Source organism: Eriocheir sinensis, chromosome 1, assembly GCF_024679095.1.
Source record: "Eriocheir sinensis breed Jianghai 21 chromosome 1, ASM2467909v1, whole genome shotgun sequence".
Classification (NCBI taxonomy): Eukaryota; Metazoa; Arthropoda; class Malacostraca; order Decapoda; family Varunidae; genus Eriocheir; species Eriocheir sinensis.
In genome coordinates, this window is record NC_066509.1 from 12,639,749 (window position 1) to 12,661,567 (window position 21,819).

The window sequence follows — 21,819 nt, forward strand, 5'->3', positions numbered from 1 at the left end:
AACATCAATCTGCTATCTTTTCTCCTTCATATGCTCGTCTGGTACTGTCCCAATAGGGGAGTACAAAGACGCCTCTAAATTATTTAAATCATGCGTTATTTTATTTATGGAGCCACGTGTCACTAGGATCTATTTATACCTGTTGTTTAGCCTCGGTTTATATTTAGAACTATGACCAATAAAAAAAAGGATCATTCACGAGTTCTTCCGCTAACCTTTGACTGGCGAAAAAAACGAACGAAAAAAAACGAACAAGTTACACATTCCACTGACTCTAGGAAGTTAAATCAGTGAAAACAAAGCATCCGAAACCAATGAAGGAAGGAATATATGGAAAAAAAATTACGGGAATAAGTTGGACATTCACCCTCCTTAAAAAAGCGAAGCCTTCTAATATTTTATAAGGCATCTGTTGCTCGAAATCCACGAATGAGTAAACAAACAAACAAACAAACAAACAAAATCACTATATGGAGCAAGGAAAATAATAACAGAAAACATTTACAAGAATAAGTTATGCATTTCCCTTCCTCTAAAGTGTCTGAACAACGCGTCTGAAATCCACACGGAGAGAGAAACAAAAACGCTGCGAAGGGGAAGGAAAAATACGCATCTATTAGTAAGGGAACAGCGGGCAGGCCAAACCTCGTAGCAGCCCACACCTGGCCGGCCATCCCTGTAGTCTCCAACATTTAGAAGTGACCCCGGCCGTCCTACCGCTCAATATGGCCTCCAGGCAGTGTAAGGGCCGGGAGCGGGTGGAGGGAGAGTTTGGGACGTGTCGATGTAGGCGATAGTGAGGGTGGAAGAGGATGGTAATGGTGACGGTAAGGCTGTTAGCAATTTGGAGGAGGGTGAGAGTCGAGGTGGAGGCCGTGAAGCGGGATTGAAGCGGTAACGGAGGTGTTGGTAGTGGTGGGTGTAGGTGTAATTATTGAAAATGCTGGTAGCTGTTGTTGCTGCAGGTTGTGTGTGTGTGTGTGTGTGTGTGTGTGTGTGTGTGTGTGTGTGTGTGTGTGTGTGTGTGTGTGTGTGTGTGTGTGTAGCGGAAATAGCTGCGGGCGGGGTGAGCGTGTTCAGAGCAATATTCACAGTAATATTCATAGCCGCTTCCAAAACATACTCTAGGCGAGGTCATCAGTTTTATATCCGTGAGTGCAATGATGACCCGAGCGCTGGATTAGAAACACTGGGGCACCTGCCAACGTTTGCATCCACGACAGTTAAGCTTAATACTCCCGACCGAGGGCGACGAAGAAAAGGAATTGATGTATTCTTTCTTTGATGCAGCAAACACAAAATATGGGAAGATTTTTTCGCCCATCTGTGTTGGATTCGAAACGTTGTCGCACCTATGGACGTTATTTATATCCAAAAACAATTAATTAACCTTAATAGACCTCCTCGCGTAATGAAGTAAGGAAATTAATGTTTACTTTGTTCGTCGCCACAGAGGTGTATGGAAAGATTGTTTTTCTTTTTTCTTTTTCTATACCAAGTGTCTGATTCGAGACGATGCTGCGCTTGCTCATGGTAAGCATACAATTAGACAATTAGACTTAATACACCTGATCGACAATATGGAAATTATGACATTTATGCACTTTCTTTGATGCATCATAAATGAATGGAAAGCTTTTTTGTCGTCTCAATTGTAGGATTAGAAACATCGGCGCACTTGCCTGCGTTCTACATCCAGGACAATTTACCTAAAACAGCTGGCCAAAGAGTGAGGAGGAAAGGAAGCTGATGCAGTGTTTCTTGGACGCAGAAAACAGTGCAAGGACGGATTTTTTTCCCTTTCAAGTGTTGGCTGCCACATAAACTGCCCGCATTATGACTAATACACCTGAGCGAGGATGATGAAGTAGGGAAGGTAATTAATGCGGTCTTTCTTTGACGCAGCAGACATACAACAAAAAGGTTATTTTCATTCTCTCCTGAAAGTACAAAGTTCACTAAATAAAGACATAATGAGGGGGGCCTGAAGGCGTGAAGGCATGGCTGCTAAGGATCTGAGGGGGCAGTAAGAGGCAGGCATGAGGGACAGTCAGTGGAGGGCGGAGCAAGGGGAAGGAAGAGGAAGGGGGCGAAGTAAAGGGCGCTGCTGGGGGTGGTCAAGCCAAACCGTCCGATCAATAAGTGGCCTCTAGTCTTGCCTATGTAATTACGGTTAGTGGTGTAATTAGGGATCTGCTTCGAGCGCGGCTCCCACAGGTATTAATTAGCTCATTCATTAATGGGCGGAGTTCGCGGAGTAGAGCTAAACCTGATGAAAGAAGGCTATTGGGATTAGTGGTGGTGGTGGTGGTGGTGGCGGCGGCAGAGGCGGCGGCAAGGTAAAAGAGAGGGAAGGTTCTTTTAGTTGTGGAAAGTAATGATTGTGCAGGTGGAGAAGGTTTGTGTGTGTGTGTGCGTGTGTGTGTGTGTGTGTGTGTGTGTGTGTGTGTGTGTGTGTGTGTGTGTGTTTGGTAGGGTAAGATTGGGTTGGATTGGCGGTTTTGTGTGGGTGTTTGCGCTCACTTCTTCTATTTTTCATACTATTTTAACCCTGATAAGAGCAAGCTAATCTAATGGGACTGACTTCGCGGCGTGTCTCGCGCCCCAACAATACTGATGTCAAGGGCTTACATTTCCGATCCTGGGAATAAGAAACAATAGCCGTTCACTTATATGTTTTCAATCACGTCAGCTGCGGCGGTCAAGGTGATGATCATATGCGTTCAAATGTCTATCTCCTGTTATTACTTTTTAAAAAAATAATAAGCGAAGCCGTTTGTTGCGGAGCCCAAATGAACGGAGATCACTTTCTGATTTTATTTTTTTCCTCTTTTCTTCTCCTTTCTTTTATACTGTTTCTCTATTATTTCATAAAAGGTCGTTGTCGTTAGTTAGAAAATAAAATAAAAACATGACGCACTATTATTTCATGTGCAAACGGCGACTGTTGTGGCCCAGCGGACGGAGCACAGACGGGGAGTGGCGGGGCCGAGCCGTGGGTGCCAGGCTGGCCGGGGGAGCTGCGGGGCGTCAATCAGGGCAAGCGGCCTTAATCCCTCCGCCTCGCATAACCCGCCTCTCCCGCTCCCTCCCTAACAGGAAAATCAGCACCTTAAAAAAGAACCTCTCATACTCTGATCCAGTTCCAGCACATTAATCTTGCACGGTGCCTGTTTTTTATTCTCTTTTTTATTACTCATTTCACTTAAAGTATTAACGCCACCATAACCAGTTTCATTAAATATTACTCAGGATGCACTATTCTCCGACTCACCAAGGTCAAGAGTAATTTTACGTAATGGCAAGAATCATTTCCATCGTAGTTTATAAAAAATGCGCAAAAATTGTCCAATCAATAGTAATATTACCTAGATTTATAGCAGCTCCACTTCACGCAGCCCGACCCAACACAGCTGACATTACCTATACTCTAATAAGACGCTTTAGTCTGGCACCACAGAATGACTGAAAGAAAAAGGGTACACTACCGTTATTTCTTGTGACTTGGACAATTGGTCACCGCCGTCGAGTTCGTACACTTGTCACCTTCCCTGAATACACGAGTAGCATGGCTGGACGTGAAGGTTTGCATTGACCGAAGTAGAGTGGTGACTGCGGCGGCGTCTGGTGTTATCATCGCAGCCACCCTTCGAAACAATCATGGACGCAGGTCGTGAGTGGCAGTTTCCGCGGCAGGTCACTGAGGCGAACAAAATGAACCAGTACCAGGAAAAAGTAATACGGAATAATGCGTCCAATATCAGAGTATATATATATTTTTTTAACATATTGCCTTCATGGCGGGTATTCATCATTCAGCTTTTATGCTTCATGACACTGACAACGAAGCAACGGAGTGTGATTGTATCGTGTTGAAGGTGAGGACAAAAATTCACAATATGGCTACGGGCAAAGGATACAGGCGTAGCTAATGAAAGGTAAAAGTAAATGCACAATCAAACTCAATTATAATTTTAGAGGAGGAGAACTTTACAAATACCGGATGGCCTGCACGTGACATGCGGCTGCCCTTGAAGAGGTCAAGGCAGGGAAGTGCGTCAGCAACTCGCCTTGTGATACTGAATAGTAACACGAGAACAAAGGTCATGCGTAAGGGGCTGCGTGGTACCCTCATTCACGATACCTAATGAGCCATAACTCGCTCTTGAAGGCCCTGCTTGGCGCGAATTTACCCTGACGCTGCTTGAAGTGACTGGCTGGCGGGAGGGTGACGGGGCGAGGCAGGCCAGGGGCAGGGGAAGGGAGAGGGGGGGAGGAAGGGGTGACTCGGCGCTCGTCACCCAGAAGCCCTGACACACTGAGCCTCACACTAATGGAACGTCTCCCCCAATGGAATTCACCGTCACGTAGTGTGTCGCCGTCGAAGGGCGTTAAGAGTGAAGGAGCAATTCTCTACGATTCGTCCTTTAAGACTCATGCGACTGTGGCTCATATATGTTAGGGACTCTAAATCAAAGAAAAAAATCAATAAACACTTCAGATGTAAGAATGAGTAAGCGGAGAAAAGGAACTCCGACTCAACCGTGTGTGCCTCATTGGTTAGGAATCAAAACAACACATATCCAGCGAAACAACACGACCTCAACAAAATTTTAACACGAGCTAAACTGAAACCAAACAGCAACCTAACAAAAGCTCAACGGAAACGCCACACAAACTCAACAGATATTCAACCCGGACACGGCAGGAACTCTACAAAAACAACACATAACGAAATATTAACTCGTGCGTGCAATGATCCCTGAAATTTGGCTGTATTGGACTCCCCCTATAGCCAGGTGTTAATGTTTGCGCGGTGCATGTTTAATACCCTTTATGGGACGCGGGATATTTTTCCTTCCGAGCCTGAAGACACCGGCACCGAACAGGCACGAACACGACACAGCACTGGGATAAAGAGGATGATGGGGAATAAAGGCGACGATGGGTAGTGAACAGAGACATTAGGGCAAGTATTAAAGTGAAAATGGTATGAGAGAATACAGATACATTTAGAGTTATATTAAATCACTCGTATTCGTTACCTCATATTTACTGTGTGGGAGCAGCGTGTTGCCAGCATTTTGTCGTGTATAGTTTGTTTGGCCCTTGGTCTGTCTCTTGTATAGTGAAAAATATAACAAAAGATAATTGGAAAGCCGAGCAAACACACGTTGAGATAAATAAATAAATACTCCCGTCGGCACAGAATATTCGCTTGGTTTCTTACCGAACCTCTGCGAAGAAAATTTAAAAGATAACTTAGAAATGCAATGCCAGGAAAATGTTGAGGTCTTGCAGAATTCATTATATTATTTACCGTGAGGGACTTTCACAAAGGTCTCCTAGAAGTTTATGAACGCGATTTAGTAACATCATGGACAGAGGAATCTCATACTACTTCTTGTAACTAAATTTCTGATGAGTGAAACTAATAGTGAGGCAGACAGACACAGAGACACAGGCACACAAACAGGCAGGGAGGCAAGAGACACACACACACACACACACACACACACACACACACACACACACACACACACACACACACAGACCTCTAGGCAGACAGACGGGACAGACAAGCAGGCGCACACACAGAACAGAGACGAAGAGGAAGAAAAGAATTGAAAGAAAGGACACAACAGAATAGAGGAGAGTTACAACAATAAAAGGACGATAACATGCACCACAAAGCAGAAACCCCAGCGAGTGCGTCTCCCTCCTTAAAAGCGAGCGATGGGTAGAAACGAAGAAGAAAATCCCACACAGCAGCGAGCCACTAAAGTTACAGACAGGAAAATTATAGTAAGAAGTCACTGTAAAGGAAAATTATGGAGAGAACGCAGTTGAAGGGAAAATTTTCAGGGGGGAGGAACGGTGGCAGAAAGTCGAGAAGTTCGCTTTTCTTCTAAAGAGAACTGAAAGACGCAACATTATGCAAAGATCTCAGTTTATCCCTTTTTATTAGAGAGAGAGAGAGAGAGAGAGAGAGAGAGAGAGAGAGAGAGAGAGAGAGAGAGAGAGAGAGAGAGAGAGAGAGAGAGAGAGAGAGAGAGAGACACACACACACACACACACACACACACACACACACACACACACACACACACGGACAGTCAGACATTCAAACAGGTAGGCAGACAGACAGAAACAGATACAAGATGAAAACAGAAAAAGAGAGACAGACAGACACACGATAAATGACTGACTGTATAGAGGGGAGCGAAACGGAAAGAGTGAGAGGAAGCGAGGGAGATAAGAGGAGCTGGCTGAAGAGATATAATGGACAGCACATGCAGAAATAAAATAAGAAAGTGAAACAATGTGCTGAAAAGTCTCAAACGCTTTATGGACGATGAAAACGGGGCAAAAAATAAAAACAGTCATACTAAACAAAGAAGTAAATACTCAGAGCCGTCCAAAATATTTAAAAAAAATAACTGAGAATATAAATTAAAGGTTAAAAGTAAAAGTGAGTCAAAACAAAAAAAAATAGATTCGAGAAAAAAATAGAAGTCGGACGAATGTGAGAGAGAGAGAGAGAGAGAGAGAGAGAGAGAGAGAGAGAGAGAGAGAGAGAGAGAGGTGCGTAAATAAACCGATGAAAAAGAAATAATTCACAGGATGACAGAAAGAAAGTGTCATGGCGGATTACTCCAAAAGTGAATCTCTCTCTCTCTCTCTCTCTCTCTCTCTCTCTCTCTCTCTCTCTCTCTCTCTCTCTCTCTCTCTCTCTCTCTCTCTCTCTCTCTAGGACATGTGAAAAGGAATTGGTATATGGTCCGTACGAGAGACATACAGACAGACGCAGAGACAGACAGACAGACAGACAGAGACAGACACAGACAGACGGAAGCGGACGGACAAAGAAAGTCACCCAAACAGACACAAAGACAGACCTTGGCAGAAAAAGCGAGGGAGAAAAAGAGGGAATAAAAAAGAGAGGTTAAAGTGAAGGTGGGAGACTTTGTGAGGGGAAAAGGAGAGAGAGGAAAGGGGCCATATAAAAGTTGAGGTACAATGGCTCCTGACGATAAGGCGGATGAGTGAGGGGAGGAGAGGGGAGAGTCAATTCGTTGCGGCCAGGAGGAGGAGGAGGAGGGATTCAGTGGTGTCTATGTACTATTGAGGCAGGAAGTGACGGAGTGAAGGGGTGGACGTTAGAAAAATAATAAATAAAAAGTGTGAACAACGAGAGAGAGAGAGAGAGAGAGAGAGAGAGAGAGAGAGAGAGAGAGAATAAAACAATGAACAGGAATGGGAGCAACTTTCACGTGTCTGTGCAACTGTGAAGCAGCAGCAGCGAGGTAGTTGTAAAAGTGTCTTAATATTGCAGTACAGAGTGACAGAGAGAGAGAGAGAGAGAGAGAGAGAGAGAGAGAGAGAGAGAGAGAGAGAGAGAGAGAGAGAGAGAGAGAGAGAGAGAGAGAGAGAGAGAGAGAGAGAGAGAGAGAGAGAGAGAGAGAGAGAGAGAGAGAGAGAGAGAGAGTACAATTGAGTTACAAGAACAGAAATAACTAGAAAAGGGCGTTGGGGGATGTACAGGAGAACAAGGGGAAGGAAAATACTGAAATATGACACAGAGAGACGATGACGTGCGACGGATTGAAATTTAAAGATGAGGAGAGCTAGTGTGGAAGGGGAGGGGGGGGGGGCGAGGGGGAGTTCAGGCTGGCTGGCTGGCTGGAGGTGCAAGACATATTGACAGGAATTAGTATAAGGATGTCAGGAGGAGGAGTAACCCTCACCTACACACACACACACACACACACACACACACACACACACACACACATTACAGACCCCTTGGATTCTCTCCCTCACTTTCCTCCCGTTCCTTCACCTTCCTACCACCCCCCCCAGTCCCGCACGAGTCTTCCTTAGCCTTACATCCATAAACTACTCTCCCCTTGTTTCTCTTCTCTCCACCGTGTCTGTCTTTGCACCCACCTATTCCCAGCTCCCCAAGGCACTCCCCAGCTCTGTGATAGGTTTCAACACCCACACATAACCTTCTCTCCTCTACACTGACCCTTAATCCTCCCTTCCAACCTGTCCATTAAATCCCCTAACTAATTCCAGCCCTCACAGTGTCCCATCCCGCTTCCTAAGGCCTTTTCAACCCTTTACATAATATCAACGACCCCCTGATAACCCCTACAACACCCCCCCTTCCAGTTCAACCCCAAAACCTCCCACGCTCCCATCAAGGCGACGTCCATCACTCCGCGCGATTTTCCATCTATTTTTTCTAAACAAAGGAAGATGTCAAGGGCCGCCCCGTGCTATTATTTCTTCTTCTTCCTCACATCGATTATTGTATCTTTGTCGCCCACGTTGTGTGTGTGTGTGTGTGTGTGTGTGTGTGTGTGTGTACACACACACACACACACACACACACACACACACACACACACACACACACACACGCACACACACGCACAGAGCAGATCCTCCTGCATCGTATTTATCAGCATAAAACATTTTCTTGACATACTTACTTATAAGTTCTTTCTCCTCATTAAAAACTGACAATACACGTGGGGATTTAAATTGCTTAATACGCTCATCGAACAAAAAGGGGAATAAAAATAAAAAAGTAAAGTTTGGCCCGAAACGACAATATGAAAACACCGGCAATCTAATTTTGGCGCAATGGAATTATTATTAAGGCTATTATTGAATGTAACGGCGGAAGTTTACGTGGAAATGAAAAATTAAAATGAAAAATAAAAGTAATATTATTTTTTCCCCACTACAACTAAAACTCAATGGATGACTCTCGCATGCGTCCAGCGCAGCGTGTGATCGTCGAGATGAAAAACTAAACAAAACAAAACAAAAAAAGCAAAACTCGCCCGACTGTTTTAGCAATGAAATCTAAACTCTCTCTCGCACACACACACACACACACACACACACACACACACACACACACACACACACACACTACCCCCTCACACACACTGCTGCGGGGCCCAGAAAGACAGACCGCAGAGTGCATCTATTAAAAAGAAGGAAAAAAACACCACAGCACGCTATTGGAAGAGCCCCGACGCGTTAAAGCACCAACACAACACACACACACACACACACACACACACACACACACACACACACACACACACACACACACACACACACACACGGCAGCCCACGCAGATCAGCAGACACCGAGCACCGGATATTAAGCCAAATCGAATGACGAATTACGGCCAGTTATCCTCTCCATAGCGGCCACACGGGAGGGAAACAGCGGGGCGGCCCATACGTGCATCACTCTGATAAACCCCGCCATGCATGCACGCTGGCCTTGTCACACGAAGAGGGCCGGACACGTGTCAATAAAATGGGACGAAACGTAATAATGTGCAAAAAAAAATTGGACAAATGTTTTTACAAGAATTTTAACTTGATGGATATACGTATTATGCAAAAATCAGACCTTCAAGTTGTGTATGAATAAAGTAAATAATGACGATGATGATAATAATGATGATAGTAATATAAATTGGAAGATGATGATTATGATGTTGAATTAGGAGATTGAGAGGGAGGTGGTGGAGGAGGCGAAGGAGGAGGAGAAAGAAGGAAAAAGATACGAAGGCAGATGACGATAAAGAAGTAGAAAATAAAGTCAGATGATGATAATGATGAAGAAAACGTTACAAAGGAAAAAGATACGAAGGCAGATGAAAAAGAAGTAGAAAATAGTCAGATGATAATGATGAAGAAAACGTTACAAAGGAAAAAGATAAGAAGACAGATGACGAAAAAGAAGTAGAAAATAGTCAGATGATAATGATGAAGAAAACGTTACAAAGGAAAAAGATAAGAAGGCAGATGACGAAAAATAGAAGAAAAAGTAAGATAATGATGATGAAAAAGTTATTACAAGTATTATAATTAGAGAAGGAAGAGACGCAGCATCACATCACCGATTCCCCTCAACCCCCTCATCCGCCTGTTTTATATACACATTTTATTACTGTTCTCTTTAGTCTTTATTTACCCTGAAAACACTTGTTAACGAACCGCACACACTGACGCAATATGGCGCAGTGTTCGGGGGAAATTTATGCTGTAATGCGCGTTTTTTTCTCTCTCGGCGAGGCTCAGGATATTATTTCTGCTAAGCCTTTCATTGCCGGCACAGACCAGACCTCATGTCCGCCCTATTGTTATTACTCCAACCACTCAACCCTTACTCTCCTCTTCCTCCTCCTCCTCATCCTCCTCCTCCTTTTCATCCAACTCTGCATTCTGAACTAAAAGAGTATGAAGGGTGAGGGGCTGTCCGCTTTACATCCACACCTCTCGCCTTACAAATTCTATCACTTTATATTCTCCTTTTCATTCCCCATCCAAAGCTGTCATACCCCATCCCTCTACTTCTTCCTCCTCTTCCCTGTGCGACCTAAAGGAGTAAGAGGAGAAAGAGAGTAAGAGGAGAAAGACAGCCACCACAAAAACTTTTCTACTCTCATAAGCATATTTTTGGGCCTAACTTTTTTTTTCTTTCAATCCGCTTCTTTCTCCTCTCCCTTTGTCGGCTAGAAGAGTATGATAGTCAGTCCATATATGTCTCTAGTTACAAACCCTTACAAACCTTTTTATTTATTCTAATCTACTTTATCTCTTCTTTCCTTTCATTCCCCTCCCATAGCAATCATACCTCGCCCTTCTTTCTCCTCTCCCTACTGTCACCTAAAAATGTAAGATAGTTATTCCATGCGTGTCTCTAGTTACTCTCTTCCCTTACAAACCTTTTATATATTCTAATCTACTTTATCTCCTCTTCCTTTCATTCCCCGCCCATAGCACTCATGCCTCGCCCTCAAGAGTCGTGCCGCATCCAGTTTTCTCTCCTCGTGGTGGCATCGGTTATGTTTGTTTGTTGGTGCTTGGGGTTATTTCACGTTCTGTCGGTCGGGTTCGCTCCCCTTCTCTGTCCCCCACCCTCCCTTGACCAGTTGTTTGCTCTCTGTCCCTGCGGATAAAGCTTGGCGAACGCGATGGCTTGTTCTGTGTGGGATTTGCGTGTGCATGGGTGTACGTGTGTGTGTGTGTGTGTGTGTGTGTGTGTGTGTGTGTGTGTGTGTGTGTGTGTGTGTGTGTGTGTGCGAGTGTGTGTGTCTGTGTGTGTCTGTGTGTGTGTGTGTGTGTGTGTGTGTGTGTGTGTGTGTGTGTGTGTGTGTGTGTGTTCCTCCTATATCCCTGCCTCCCTACCTTCCAGCCCTGTCTGGCCTTTGTTGTGTGTTTGTCTGTGTATGGGTGTTATGGCTTGTGTGTGGGGGGGGAGAGTGTCAGAGTGCTTTGAATATGGGGGGGGGGGGACTGGGGACTGTGTATGTGCGAATCTAAGTCTCTCTCTCTCTCTCTCTCTCTCTCTCTCTCTCTCTCTCTCTCTCTCTCTCTCTCTCTCTCTCTCTCTCTCTCTCTCTCTCTCTCTCTCTCTCTCTCTCTCTCTCTCTCTCTCTCTCTCTCTCTCTCTCTCACACACACACACACACACACACACACACACACACACACACACACATACACATACACACACACACACACACACACACACACACACACGCACATACACAGATCTATATATTGCGATTCCGTATCCATACAGACAAACAGACAGGCAGACAGACAGACAATCACAAAGAAAAATAACCCGATCGTTTTACTTTCAGCGATATTTTTACGACCAATATTCGCACTAGGCAACTCGGCGTTCCTGAAAGTGTCGAGTATTTTTACGAAGAAGTCTTTCTCTTCTTAATATTTCCCTAACCCGGTAAGCTGGGAAAGAGGTAAATGGATTGATCGTGCACAATATCACTTTGTTCTGTTGTCCTTGACGTACACCATGAGGGAGGTCACGGCAGCAGCAGCAGCAGCAGCAATGAAAGTCTCGCAACGCATAAGCCAGACCTTGACATTTAGAAGAGAGATGAAAAATGCGAAATATGAGAGCTAAAGGACGCTATGAGCAACCGATGTCCTTGCGTGCCTGCTTGCCGCTCACGGTCGCGAGGAAGCGGTAAAAGTCTGGCTGGAAATGGGAGAGTGATTGACGGCGGGACACGAATGAGCGCGCGGGGGAAGGCATGAAGAATGGTCGTTACATGTCAATAAAAACCTATGAACTGTGACGCGGGAAAACTCTCCCTCCCTCACGCCTCTCACGTGCGGCCCCACAGTGATGCAGCATCACAGCGCACGCCCCGCTCACCCATGCAACAGACATGCCCACATACATATCTCCATGCATTTCAACTAATCAGGCAAGCCGTACAAGTCGAAACTCACACAACCCCATAAGCATAACCTTACCCGCACTACGACCCCACGACAAAAACAACCTCACAGACGCACCGCCAGTTTCCCTTCACAGCTATACGGCCCAAGCAACACTGAAAACACTTCTATATAGTATACACACTAGTCAACGAGTACACCTCACTTATTCTAGCCAGGCACCCTCCGTAACACACCTTCACCCTTCCTACCCTCCACGCAAGATTGCAATACAAACACACACTTTCCACCTGCCTGATCTCCTCACAGCCCACAACAAGCCCATGCACGAGCACATTTTTTCCACTTGTTCTAGCCAGCGACACCCACCTAACACACCTTCTCCACCTAGCCTACACTCCACGGTAAACACTGCACTAAAAACACATATTTCCCAACTGCACGATCTCTCTACAGCCCCAACAAGTCCACAACAACAACACCTCCACTTGCTCTTACTCGCAGCATTTTTCTTCCACTGTAAATTTCGTTTCGAGAGTACAGAATAAAATAGCAGCCCAGGCACACTTCACTAACACACCAATTCCACTTGTTCTACGCATCCACGGTCTAGACAGGCCAACAAGAATACCTTTTCCACACGTTTTCACTTCCATTTTTCTTCCGCTACAAATATATTTCCGTACGTGAGTATGCATTATAAAGTGTTAATTTAGACACAGCCTTCTACAGTATAACACCCGTTCCACTTAGCCTGCCCATCCACGCCCTAGACAAGCCCATGAGTATACCATCTCAACTTGTTCTCACTCGCAACATTTTCCCTCGTCTGCAAATTTCGTTCGGGAGGCGGGCGGGTGGCTGGCGGCGGTGTCCTGTGACTGGAACACAACATAAAGCCCCCCGAGGCGCGCCGTCCTGATGTGCCCAGCTGGGACGCGGCACTAGATGAAAACCAACCCTGACTTTCAAATATAATGCTGTTTGCAAAAATATTTCACAAAGATGACGCTGTTGTTTCTGACGGCGAGGTAAAGAATATAAAACCAGTAGCCTCCTCTCAGCTTTCTCCTCCCTCTTTTCTCTTTCTCTCTCCATCGGCGTCCTTTCTCCCTCACAAATTCTGGATCCGGCCGTTTTGCAGAGGTTAAGTTGAGATTATAAATACGGCGTCTGGCGGGTTAGGACGACAGGGAATTAGCATAATGACCCCCGGAGAGCCTAATTGGAGGTATTTTTCTTCATTCTTACGAGGAGTCGGTCACCACCGCTCTCCCCGCCACCAGAACCGCCGTCGCCAGCTGGGAAAACTCTGCGTCTATATTTCTTCTCCTTTTCTTTTATTCAGGTTCCTTCAACAACAAAAAACGCTCACACACCGAAAGCTCCTCCTCCTCCTCCTACTACTACTCCTCCTTCTCCTTTTCTCCTCCTCCGCGTTCTTCTTTGCAGGCTCTTATTCCTTTCCTTCTTTCTCTGGTTTCCATCTGTGTTTTCTTCTCCTTTCTCCAAAACCCAGACTTTTCTCATTTATATCTGTCTGTCTGTCTGTCAGTCGTCTCTCTCTCTCTCTCTCTCTCTCTCTCTCTCTCTCTCTCTCTCTCTCTCTCTCTCTCTCTCTCTCTCTCTCTCTCTCTCTCTCTCTCTCTCTCTCTCTCTCTCTCTCTCTCTCTCTCTCTCTCTCTCTCCATCCATCACAGCCTCCAGAGAGAGAGAGAGAGAGAGAGAGAGAGAACCAGACAATCTAATTTAGGTGTGGATGCTGCTGAAGCGGTTTGGAGAGAGAGAGAGAGAGAGAGAGAGAATGACACATACACATCAGATGAAAGCAGTAATCATGTCAGTCCTCTTTCTCTTCTTCTTCTTCTTCTCCTCCTCCTCCTCCTCCTCCTCCTCCTTGACCTCTTTGCCTCCAATTCTTCCATTCTGCTTCTTAGTCCCGCGCGCTCGCCTACATTCCATTTTTCGATAACGCCCACAAGTAAAGTTTAATCCGCATTACATTGTTATTTTCCTTTGTTTTATTCAGCATCTGCCGCTATTTTTCTATTTTGCTTTCCTACTTAAATTCTTTCCCTGGTGCTTCCCTCCCTCCCAATATTCAAATAATCACTCCACTAATTTGCTATCAAAGGTTAGTAGCATTAAAGCACTACTCCCCCCCCCCACCCCTAACTCTCTCTCTCTCTCTCTCTCTCTCTCTCTCTCTCTCTCTCTCTCTCTCTCTCTCTCTCTCTCTCTCTCTCTCTCTCTCTCTCTCTCTAGATCTATCTATCTATCTATCTATCCATCTTTATCTCTATCTATCTATTTATATATGTATCTATATGTGTATCTATCTATCTCCCTGCTCCTCTCAACGCAGCGCCCTTCCATTCTCCCTTCCTAAATACCTATATCTAACAATTAATCTACCTACCTATCTGTGTATCTATCTATGTACCTCTCTCTTCTCCTTTCATCGCACGCGCTCTTCCGTCCTCCCTTCCTAAATGCCACCTCCCACTCTCCATCTGCCCCGCCTCGAGGACACAGGTGTTTCTCGCCGTTGAATTACTCAGGTAGAAGGACCGTGCTGAGCGGGGAACGCAGATCACCCGCCTGGCCCTCCCTGCTGCTCTCCTAAAACGCGAGTGGTCTGCCAGCGCTGTGTATTATTCCCTGTACCATCACACACGTTTCGTCTTTTGTTGCAATTATGAAACGACGGCTTACTTTGCGACTTATGAATCTGTTTCCATGACCTCCCTCTCCTTTTGTACGAGTGGTTTAGTGGCGCAGAATATTGATCCGTGTAGTATAAAGACGCATTTCGTATTTATAATGTAATGACGGCAGTGACCTATGAATTTGTATCTACGTCTTTCTCTGCCTATAATTCCGTTGTCATGCAGAGATACGTATTAATTTCAAATACATTATCGAGCACCGACTATTGATACAGTATCGACAGCGACAGCTTACGGTGTGGCCTATGAATCTCTACCCACTACCTTCTTCACTCTTCGGATTCCAAGCCTGATAAAGGAACGTGAAGAAGCATATCGAGTGGTTTGCCAAAGCTGTGCCTTGATTCCTGTAATATATCCGAGCATTTCGACCTAAATTTTAATTCCGGCAATGACAACTTACTGAGTAGCGTACGAGTCTGCCACCACGACCCTCCTCACCTTACTTGAGTCCAAAATAATCTCGATCACTCAAGATACTCAGAGAAGGAAATACTCAGGCATTTGCAGATAAAGATAAAACTAAACAGACCCTACCCTCAGAAACAGTACACCTCCCAAACACGCACTCATTGGAGACACATCCGTAATGCTGTGACAGAGAGAAATCAGTGCAGTGTGGATACATGTGAATATTTATAATTTTATAATGTATGTTTTTTATCTTTAGATATTCTTTTTCTTCTTTTATATAGACTTTGCCCTTTGAATAGGCAGCACACGGCAGTGCACCTTTGGGCCTATAAATATATATGTATGTTTAAATAAACAAACAAAAAAAAGGAAACAGAGTCATTAACCGGGAAAAAAAAAACATGACAAAAAAACACAATGCCAACACAAGAACAAATGTTACAGAAGGCATTTCAGGAAAAAATGTCAAAGAAAAGAAAATAAGCTGATGGAAACACCACCAAAACCACTACAGTAACAAAATCCTACTGGACATTTCACCTCATTCAAAGCCGTACAAATATATATATATATATATATATATATATATATATATATATATATATATATATATATATATATATATATATATATATATATATATATATATATATATATATATATATATATATATATATATATATACTACACCTGCAACCATCTCTACGCCATCTTTCCATCTTAAAGCTCTTGTATGCCTCGGATCTCCCTTTCGGCCTCCTCCTCCTCCTCCTCCTCCTCCTCCTCCTCCTCCTCGCCAACACCTCACTGATCACGCCAGTTTACCTTCGCTCTGATAATTACTGTCACTCGCAGGTAAGCTCGCGACGAAGGGAATCTCCGCGCACCTCAGGACGCCCTCAGATATTTGTGGAGCGCCTCGAAAATTTCCAGAATTTCTTGGCACATTAAAATAATATTACCCGAAGGTCCGCCTATCTTGGGATATTTACAGGTTCTTGTATGCAGGGAAGGGATTTTGTGAGAGAGAGAGAGAGAGAGAGAGAGAGAGAGAGAGAGAGAGAGAGAGAGAGAGAGAGAGAGAGAGAGAGAGAGAGAGAGAGAGAGAGAGAGAGAGAGACACACACACACACACACACACAAAAAAAAAAAAAAAATAGAACAGACAAAAGTACGTTAACTCTATCTACTCATCTCTCTATCTATCTATCTATCTGTCTACCTTTCCATCTATCTATCTACCTATCTGCCTGTCTCCGTCTCCATACATAAACACGAGCTTCGATCCCAGCCAGTCAGTGCAACTCAAGTCTTCACCAGTCCAGTGTTCGCCGGGCCAGCTGCCTCCACGCGCCTGGCTGCCTGCGCCGTAAACCTTGCTCCGGGAAAAGCGGCTTATTCACCACCGGCCCCAGAAACATAAGCCAGGCGTGTGCGATAACTATACGTCGGTGTTTGTTGTGGTGCACCTCCACAGCCTATACAATGCCGATATTGCCAATGAAATGATGATAGAGATTCCGATCCCAGCCTACACACACACACACACACACACACACACACACACACACACACACACACACACACACACACAAAGAGCTTCACCCAACAAATACGTCCACACTGCCTGGCTGGTTACAGAAAGCTGAACTATTCATCGTAAACAATAATAATTAGGTACTGAGTATACACGTTTTACAACACCTGGCACTCCCCAATAACTTGACACGAAGATCTGAAACAAAGGTCTCAAAAACGAAACCTCATTTAGTTTAACGCAAGGGGAATACATGACTTGATTCCCATTCGTACCAACAGTGGTTATGTGGTAGGACATGTAGCACGTTCTACACTGTATATACGTTGGTCTAAAAAACGAGCCACTACTGACTTAACATGAAATATGTAAGACTCGCTTTATATTCACTCTATTCGTGGTAATGTGTATGCCGTGACCCTCATCGCTGTTATAACTGGTTACCGTGGATACAGCTTCAAAACTATAACCACAACTTTCATAATGAATGCAGCACACTTACATGCTGCTTTCATAGAGATAAAAAAAAAAACATACTGTCTCGCCAACGTAGCTGTAATCACCCATATAGCTTCTTTACGGGTGACCCTCCATGCAAGGACAACTGCTTACTGTGAACGCAACTTCAGAACTATAACCCCAGTGTGTATAATGGATGAAGCACACTTACGTGATCCTCTCCTAGGGGCGCCGGTGCCATCTCGCCAAGTTGAGGCCGCCATCTGACCCCTGTCCCGCGAGGCTCATGTAAGGAGAGTCACCCTGGGAGAGGAGAGGAGTTTCAAGTTAGATTACACTCAGGGAAACTTACGCTGCAGCAGGAAACGGGGGAACTTGTGTCAGACTGGCTCGTCGTATAACAACATCAGCTGTCCCGCGCAGAACTTCCCTTCCCTTCCCTTCCCTCCCTTCCCTTCCCCATTACCGCCGCCTGCCTCCAGACTACGCCCAAGGAACGCTTCGTCTGTTTCCGTGCACTTAGTGTAATTAGAAAACAAAGGATTGTGTTTCTTTTATTAACTTATTACAAGAGTTTTTCTACTTTAGTTGTGGCTGAGAAGCTGTGGGAATTTCAGCGTCAAGAGAATTGTTTTAAAGCGAGAAAGACAACACAAAAAACGAGAAACTTATTTTATCAAAACTATTTCAGTGGAAACAACAAGCCGTGGTTTAAGTTCATTAACAAGTAAATACAACAAATTACGTCTGTGTGAAACCTCCTGGGATAGAAACTGTGGATGAGTGTGGAGGGGGGCGGGGCTACGAGCAAGAGTAAGACCATGAGGAATGACCAGGGCAATGCATATGTGAGAAGGGGGTGAAAGAGGGAAAAGTATAAGGTGCTGATGTAAGGGAATGAATAAAGGTGAAAAGATGAGAAAGCTGCATGAGGATATGTCCGTATGTCAGACAAGACTGACAGTGGTGTGTGGATGTGTTAGGATGAGTTGGGGTGCGGGGTGAGGATGACTGATGGTGGTAAATTGAGGTGCTGATGTGTGGGAATGAATGAGGGTGAGGGGATTAGAGAAAAATGAAACGATAAATTATATACGTGTGTGAAACGAAGAATATGAAGCATGTGCCTGTGGAAACGGGTTCAGTAAAGGGAGGCCTGGGTACTGGACAAGTCCCTCCAATGCAAACTCAACCCACAGCAGTTTGCCCCATACAATCTCGCCCCAGTAAACTCGTCAGTGGAATCACGGCTAATGCAGAAGCAACTTTTTATTGCATCGCTGCTATAATATCATCAGATGAGGGAAGGAAGGTCCGGTTAATACTGGGTTACGATCCCATATACAGGGTCTGTTAGTGCCAGTAAAAAAAAGGTCCGCATAAAGTACATTTTGTATAATTCAAACATCATTCTTCCCCCATAAAAAGGCTAAGTAAGTCAAGTGCGTTGGTACACGCTAATGTAAGCGAACGCGTAAAGATGATAATACTGAAATTTCTACATCGCGTTCCTCCAAAAATACGCGTAATTTTAACTCAGGGGAGACATTAGGTACCTAGATGAGGCCAGTTGGTAGGGCGAGTTTCCATCGGAGCGGCTTTACCTGCAGGCACTGAACGCATTGCATCATGTTGAATTTTCGAGTCAGCATCACGCTCATCCGTCAGTACCGCGGTTACGGACGGACGGCGGGGACGTTTTCCGTGAGTAGCCTCATGACAGTGCTCTCTTTAATCCCCAGCTCGAGGCCAGGTGGAGCCGCGCAAAGGCACGTCCGTACATCAGGTGAATGCGAACAATAGTGAGGACAGACACGCGCCACTGGCTATGTTGCGACGCTCCTCCCTCACCTCCCTGGCGCAAACGTGTGTCGGGATGCAAGAGAAGCAGGGTGTCAGGGTGCCATAGACGCGTCCCTGTCCTCCTTGCCCCCTCTACTCATTTCCGAGCGGGATCCATATCAAGTATCGTTGAAGAGTCTCATGACCGATGTTTCATTTTACTTGCACCTATAATTAAATCCACCATTAGGGTCCAATATAACAAGAGGGTGTTTATTGGCCGCTCTAAGTGCCGAGAATAACGATCACAAGCATCAAACGTAACACGTATGTACTATGCGGCGATATAATACATAATTATATATAAAATGTATATAATATATACATGCATATAAAACCCCACAATCCTTTCTGGGTGAGACGTTTAAAACAAGCAAAGCCATCACGCAGTTTTCCTTGAAGGAACCACAACATATTTCCTCCTTTAAGTGTAACACCTGGATCGTTGACTTATGCAACGTGGGAACAGAGTTTGTCAATATCAAATTAGAACTATTTGTGGACGTTTGTGGCAACTCTGAATGCTAAAAATGTATTTATGAGTGAGTGTGTGTGTGTGTGTGTATGTGTGTGTGTGTGTGTGTGTGTGTGTGTGTGTGTTTCAGAGAGAGAGAGAGAGAGAGAGAAATCTATACAAGTCAGCTACATTTATCTTTCGTTTTGCGATCACGACTGTATTTTTGTTTTCTTTCTTTCATATAAACAATAAAACAAAAATACAGGAAACTCACTTTCTACCAACAAAGAAACATTTAAACAATTAACCACTCTGCATCATCCCGATCCACGAAGAAAAATAAAAACAAGGAAAATAAAACAGAAATAAAAGAAATAAAAGAAAATAAATGAAAACAGAGGAATAACACCTCTATATAATGCTATAATATGAATGTAGCTTTCTCTCTTTGCCTTCCAGCTCTTAAATTCCATATATGACAACTTCCCTCCCTCTGACCGCGCCGCAACACTACAGTTTCTCAACTTCGTATAATCCTGTCGGGTTGGACGTCAACTTTGGACCGACATAAACTATTCATCTAATTTCGGCGAGGCGCTGAGGCTCAGGCATCACGCAAGGTCTTCTTTTTTACTCTCTCTCTCTCTCTCTCTCTCTCTCTCTCTCTCTCTCTCTCTCTCTCTCTCTCTCTCTCTCTCTCTCTCTCTCTCTCTCTCTCTCTCTCTCTCTCTCTCTCTCTCTCTGTGGAAAGAGGATAATGTTTGACAGCAGAAGGTCGGTCCTCCATCACTTTTTGTCGTAGTGGTGATGAAAGTGTGGTAAGCAAGGAGCTGGTGTGTGGGTGTGGGTGTGTGGGTGTGGGTGTGGGTGTAAGGAGACCGCTTAGCCCACGCGGAATTGTAAAATTTTGTTCCTCCACCGCGTCGCTTGTCTTGGTATTACGGAGAGAGGTTACAATTTGAGCAGCGATAACTTGCTATTCGTTAGGCTAACGTAAAAGTCTGTAAGTTTAAAACTAGCTAATTACGCAGTGATGGTTTGCTATTTTAATGAGTACCTAACAGAGTTTGTCAAGTTTATCACCTTTTATACCTACGTGTCAACTAAATGCTTGACTTACCAAAGTTTAATGTTTCTTCGGCACCCTGCCACTTCCTGACACAACAGGCGGCGGGGCAGCAGGCCAGAGGTCTACTGAGCCCTGGTTACGAGTTCATGCTCCTCCGAAGGCTCTCCGCTCTCCTTCCACTGTCACCAGCTTCTCTATCCTTACTTTACGTCCCCGGGTGGCTCACTCGTCCACAGGGAAGCATCACCTCTATGCACACGAACGAAATTCACTCAAGAGCAAGGACGGACTCGGACCACGCCGTTGTTTACGTCCAAAGTGCGTTCTAGACGGGCTCAGCACAGATATTAAATACCTTTAACCCCCACAGCTAACACCGATTGGCTTACTTTACACCTTTTGTTGCTGAAGAAAGTTCCTTCTCTTCTGTACACTCTGAAGAAATTTACTCCCCGCAAAAGCAGACCTTTCACAATTTTACACTTGGAATGCGTTCTACCGTGCACTTCTTCAGCAAAACTGGCTCAAGGCTGCCAACCTATGTAAAGGGGAGTTGTGCCTGGAGATTGGTAGTTTTGTTTAAAGCACTCGTAAATGTCAAAACTTAATCTAACGTATAGATTTGAGCCCTTCTCTGTGTATATGTGTGTGTGTGTGTGTCTGTGTGTTTGTGTGTGTGTGTGTGTGTGTGTGTGTTCTGACATTGTTCCCTACACACGATACTACAAACTCAGAGCCAAAAAGGACACACCGGAGGCAACAAAAACGCGTAATTCCAGGTCCTGTTAACCCTCACTGAGACAAGGCAAGGAAGTGGTCGACTACTGGAGAGGGAGGAATAGAAAAGGGAGAAAAAATACCATTATTAGAACACTTCCTGCCCTGAGTGACGGATGGCGGTGTGTCACATGGCAGAGTAACGTTGCCAATGGCACGATGAAGAAAATGGAAGGGAAGAGGATGGAGGGGAAGGAAAGAGAAAAGAAGGAAAAGGCAAGGAAGAGAAGAGGTTGGAGGGGAAGGTAAGAGACAAGAAAAGAAGGGAAGGGAAGGG

General features: G+C 44.8%; 1 protein-coding gene and 1 long non-coding RNA gene across 2 annotated transcripts in view; one reads left to right on the forward strand and one right to left on the reverse strand.

Moving 5' to 3' along the window:
* LOC126995157 (irregular chiasm C-roughest protein-like) overlaps nt 1-21,819 on the forward strand; it is a 122,096-nt gene that overhangs the window by 85,302 nt on the left and 14,975 nt on the right. The window lies entirely within an intron of this gene.
* LOC126995167 (uncharacterized) overlaps nt 1-21,819 on the reverse strand; it is an 83,780-nt gene that overhangs the window by 51,000 nt on the left and 10,961 nt on the right. Inside the window, exon 2 of the long non-coding RNA XR_007750054.1 lies at nt 17,609-17,700. This is a non-coding gene — a long non-coding RNA (uncharacterized LOC126995167). The remainder of the gene's footprint in view (nt 1-17,608; nt 17,701-21,819) is intronic.